Consider the following 6,065-nt stretch of genomic DNA (forward strand, 5'->3'; position numbering starts at 1 on the left):
TGCCCCTTGCCCAGACCACTACTGGAATGTGGTCCTCAGAAAGCTGCATGTGAAGGAATGCAGCCCTTAGGATGGTTCCCCACAGATGGGCACACACACAAAAATAAAAAAAACCTGAAAGCAATGTTTTTGAACTGCTATAACTCAGTCATCCTTCATAAGAATTTTCTGTTTGGCCCGATTACATCCATAAGATTTGGCACGGTAGATTTCATGCCAATGGGATACCATACTGAAATATAGGCTTGTTATTATCTATATATATAAAAATGTAGAGGGTCCAAGTTTGTTAAAACGCGGCATTCTCCCAAACTGCTTGCCCATTTGGCCACAACGTCACATGGGTATAGGCGAATGTTTCCATGCACATAGATTGGCCACATGTCACACCTGTGCCACGAAAACCAGGTAAAACCCACTGGTTGGAACCCTGAACTCAGAGGGCCAGGGAAGCTGGAAAATAGAAGGCAGAAGAGGTTGCAACACAGCACCCTCTAGCGGCGGCTACACTGGTACTACAGCTAGAAAACCTTGGCCCTCTATTGGAGGCTACACTGGTACTGCAGCTACTAGGCCGAATGGAGGCTCGCCTTTACAGACTAGGCAGAATGGAGGTGGGGACTCGCCTGGGTGTGGGATGGGGGCAGGGGGGACGGGATAGGTCATGGATCAGGACTGGGGGGGGGGGAATCACAGGGATAAGCCATAGTGGCCAGCTAGTACTTTATAAAGTTTTTCTGATCAAAACTAGCTGCCTAACTAGACAACCATTTAACAGGCATTGCTTGAATTATGGGGGAAATCGGGGGAGCCCTTACATAAGTTTACACCAACTGACTTCCGGCCCCCAATTTTAGCCAAATTACATCCACAGAAGTTAGAAGAATTGTCAAAGGAGGTCAAGGGGCAGATTAAAGCACTGCTTATAACTAATATATTCAATATAAAGCACTGTTGTGTAGGAATGTCTTATACCTTATACTCTACCACCTAATTATTTCTGCATCATTTTGTTCCACTGCTGTTCTTTTCTGACTCTATTTTGTTGGCAATACAATGGGACTTGGTCCCAGGAAAGTATGCATAAATAAATTTCTCCTACCTGGGCAGTTATCTTTCCACAAGGGTCAGCATTGATGCCGAAATCCAGCATCGCCTGAGCTCTGCGAGTGCAGCTTTTGAAGTGCAGAGTGTTTGAGGACTGGGACATTTGCGGGGAAACCAAAATGCTTGTTTACAAAGCTATTGTACTACCAACCTTACTGTATGCTTGCGAAACATGGACCACTTCTAAACGCCATCTGCAACTCTTCAAAAGATTCCATCAACGGTGTCTCCGAAAAATTGTACACACCACTTGGGAAGACAGGCAAACTAATGCCAGTGTACTGGAAGAAGCAAAGATCACCAATGTCAAAGCAATGATTCTTCAACATCAACTTCGTTGGGCTGGTGATGTTGTGCGGATGCCTGATTATTCATCTTCTAAAGCAGGGGTCCCCAAACTTACCTGGCTTCAGGCCGGATGCCCGCCGCGCCAATTGCATGGTGGGCCAGAGGGTGGGGGAGCACGCGCAGGGGCGCGGGAGCGTGCGGCAGCGCACGCCCATGCGCATGCGCAAACACTATTTCTGGCACACTCCCGACCTGGAAAGCACCGAAAATAGCTTGTGTGCATGTGCAGAAGCCTCCTCTGACCCGGAAGTACACCGGAAATGACACTTGCGCGTGCACACAACGTATTTCCGTCGCTTTTTCGGGTCAGAAGTCGGCAGCCGCGCTGCGCCACGCTGATAAGAGCGGGCGGCTGCAACGGGCAGCAGGGGTCCCCAGGGGCCGCATAAAAGAGCCTTGGGGGCCGTATGTGACCTCCGGGCCATAGTCTGGAGACCCCCTGTTCTAAAGCAACTACTCTATTCCGAACTTAAAAATGGAAAGTGAAATGCTGGTGGTCAACAAAAGAGGTTCAAAGAATCTCTCAAGGCAAATCTTTAAAAAATGTAGTATAAACACTGACAACTGCGAAACACTGCTCTGCGAGCGCTCCAATTGGAGAACAGCCTTTACTAAAGAAGACACTCGAACTCAGGACGAAAGGGAGAAACATGCTAAGAGGAAGGCACGTTTGGCAAACCCTCACCACTATCAACTCCCACCTGGAAACCCATGTCCCCACTGTGGAAGAACATGTGGATCCAGAATTGGCCTCCACAGTCATTTATGGACTCACTGTTAAGACCGTGTTCATGGAAGACAATCTTACTCGGCTACAAGTGGTGGCCAAAGAGAAGAAGAAGAGAAGAGCATAGGAATGTAGACGGAACACAGTATTTACCCAATATTCACAAGGAATAGACGCGGGCACATCCCACCTCTTTGGATCTGGAAGCTTGTTTATCTGCACAGGAGAACTTCAGCCAACGTTCCGACTTATCCACAACTCTTCTACAAGGGCAAGACCACCATGGGCTGCTTCATAGACTGGCTTCTCTATATATCAGTAGCATCTACAGTATCTAGAGACTATTCACATAATTAGAAGGCAAACAGCTTTGCAAATGAGGACACTTTTTTTTTTGCAAAAAAATTAATCGAAAGCCAAATGGTAAAGTCATTACTGTGAAAAATCAGCCAAAGAGAAATAACTGTGTTTCGTTAAGCGCCTGTAGAAATGTTCCTGTATTTGAAAACAGGGCCATCTGCTGTCTGCAGTAGTCTTCATCCAACTTTGCCATCCAGCTTTGCTTGCATGTCGAGGAATGAATGCAATGCTTTTATTTATATAATGTAATACATGGCAAGCTTTCAAGTGAAATCTTTAACCCAGTGAAATCCTACTTACATTTTTAACGTTATGAATTTACTCTGTAGAAAGGTAATTTAACACACACAACCCAAACCTATGTTTTCTACCTCCTTAAAACCCACGTAAGCTACTCCAACCCCTACCCCTAAATATCATTCTAAAAATATACAAGGCTATGGAAAGCATTAAATAAAAAGATGAATGAAAATGTATAAATACCAAAACAAAATATAAATCCTCTTCTCTCACACACCCACAGACACACACACACACACACTGCTCCTGACTTCTACCACTCCTGACTTCTGGACTGAACACATCTAGTTTGTGACTTTTAAGCCAGAATTGAAAAAGATGTCACAAAGGAGGGCAGGTCACTGTTACCTTGACAACCCACCTACCTGCGCACTGCTCTTCAGTCTTCAAAGTTCTTCAGAACTTTGAGACACCTGATATAGTCTGTCTGAAACATCTTGTTGAAACATCTTTGTTCATATTCATATCTCCATTTCAGATTATCCTGATTTCTAAGAGAACCACCCCAATCTCCTTTTAAATACAATATGAAACACATACCGGTAACACAGCATTAGGCAATCTGTTTTACAAGCAGGAGGTCCCAGGTTCAATCCCTAACATCTCCAGGAAGGGACAGTGCTTTTTTTCTAATAAAATTTTTTTTAGGGGTGCTGTCCTTTTGACTCAAGAAAATCACTATTTTATAGTTCAAATCGGGGGAAATAAATTCAATAAATGGACCAAAGTACAAAGATTCATAAAATGTTTAGGGGTATGCACTGCTTTAACCTCTGTAATAAAGGTAAAGTTAAAGGTATCCCTGACCATTAGGTCCAGTTGCAGACGACTTGGGGGTTGCGCACTCATCTCACTCTATAGGCCAAGGAGGCCAACGTTTGTCCTCAGACAGCTTCCGAGTCATATGACCAGCATGACTAAGCCGCTTCTGGCAAACCAGAGCAGCGCACAGAGATGCCGTTTACCTTCCTGCCAGAGCGGTACCTATTTATCTACTTGCACTTTGACATGCTTTCGAACTGCTAGGTTGGCAGGAGCTGGGACTGAGCAACCCCGTTGCAGGGATTCAAGCCGCCGACCTTCTGATCGACAAGCCCTAGGCTCTGTGGTTCAGACCACAGTGCCACTCATTGTATAATAGAGAACATCATATTTGAACTTCAATTAAATTTGATCTGGGACATCCTACCAGTGGTTAGTTTCGTGTTTTATAACACATTTCAGGTTTAGTACTAATAGCCATCTATCTATCCCACCATCAGGAGCAGCCAAGGACATTTTTCCACTGGGGGCAAAACAGAAAATGATTCCCCCTGCTGCCTGCCAAAGTATATTTTACTTATATGGTGTACTACTTTTCTATTTTTTTGACCTGAGCAAAATTAAACAATGCTGAATTTAGAGGTTCAGAGATTATCTTAATTTTATTTTACAGCGGTACCTTGGTTCTCAAATGCCTTGGTACTCAAACACCTTGGTTCCCAAACTCCGAAAACCCGGAAGTAAGTATGTCCCGGAACTACGAACGTCCGAAGCGGTTGTCGGCTATTGTTTCTGGGGCGCCTGCACCGATCAGAAGCTGGACTTCTGGAATGGATTAAGTTTGGCACTTTTGTTTTTGCTATTTATTTTGCGTTTATGTTTTTGAGACTTTTTCAGTTCGCCACTTCTTGAGGGCTTCCCAGTGGCAGATCGAAGGGCTTGCTTGGTAATGTATATAACGCTTACTGTTTGGAATAAAATCTTCAATCTTCTCACATGTGTTTGCATTGCTCCTGAATCTCATAAAAAGAATCCCCTTGCATTTGGCAAGACACAGAGGTGTTTCAACAAGATGTATCAGACAGACTATCGGGTGCTTCAGACTGAGGAGCAGTGCCCAGGTAGGTGAGTTGTCAAGGTAACAGTAACCTGCCCTCCTTTGTGACATCTTTTCAAATTCTGGCTTAAAAGTCACAAACTAGATGTGCCCAGTCCAGGAGTCAGGAGTGGTAGGAGCAGTGTGAAAGTGTGTCCGTTGGGTGTGAGAGAGAGGAGAAGAGGATTTATATTTTGTTTTGGTATTTGGCTTCCATTCCATTCCCACAGCATTTTTACAGGGTATATTTTCCAACACTCCCCCTGATCTCCGACTATGCCCGTGCAACAAGGGAAAGATAGAGGATTTTATCCATTTTTTCTTTCACTGCCCTCTATACGACGCAATAAGACCAAGCCTCCTCATACTAATCCCTTCGCTTATCGCCTTGGAAGATGACCGCATGAAATTTTTATTGGTGGACGCTAACCCCAGGGTTACCCGCGGAGTGGCCATCTATATCTTGCAGGCCCTTAAACTCAGAGCTCTCTCGACTGGCTAACCTTCTCCAGACGCGGATTTCACTAAACATTCCCCAGCAGACAAAACACACATGATGCACCCTAGTTTTTACCAAATTGTGTTTTATATCGCATGTTTTTATATCCAATGTTTTGTAAGTGTTTTATATGTTCTGTATAATAGGTTACCGCTATTATTATTACTATTATAATTATTATTAATGTTTTATGTGTTATGTGCTATGGCCAACCGGCTAATGAAATACATTTTTGATTGATTGATTGGTATTTACATATTTTCATTCACCTTTTTATTTAATGCTTCCTATAGCCTTATATATATATTAGATTGATATTTAGGGGTAGGGGTTGGAGTAGCTTATGTGGGTTTTAGGGAGGTAGAAAACATAGGTTTCTATTGTGTGTTTCTACAGAGAAACTTCATACTGTAATGTTAAAATGTAAGTAGGATTTCTTCTGCTGCTACTCAAAACTTGGCATGAGGGGACTGGGGTCACCCATGTTGCCTCGTCTCTCTTGAAGGTCACCTGTTGCTCCCCTGTGATGCTGAGTCCAGACTTCATTTAATGCAGAGCTTTCCAAACTGTGTGTTGTGACACCTGCAGTGTGTATAGGTGAGTCGTGCAAATGCTCGCTTGCTCCTCCCGGGGCTGGAAATGGGTTAGTTTAACCTCAGGTTTGCTAGTAAATGTGAATTACTCTGTCACTAAATGATGTATATCTTAAAAGTGTGTCACCAACATGAAAAGTTTGGAAAGCGCTGATTTAATGATTCACACGAGGCCTGTCTTCACCCCCTACTGAGCTACAGAGACCAGTAGAATTACAATGGTACCGTGGTTCTCAAACGCCTTGGTACTCAAACAACATGGAACCCAAACAC

Source organism: Zootoca vivipara, chromosome 11, assembly GCF_963506605.1.
Source record: "Zootoca vivipara chromosome 11, rZooViv1.1, whole genome shotgun sequence".
Classification (NCBI taxonomy): Eukaryota; Metazoa; Chordata; class Lepidosauria; order Squamata; family Lacertidae; genus Zootoca; species Zootoca vivipara.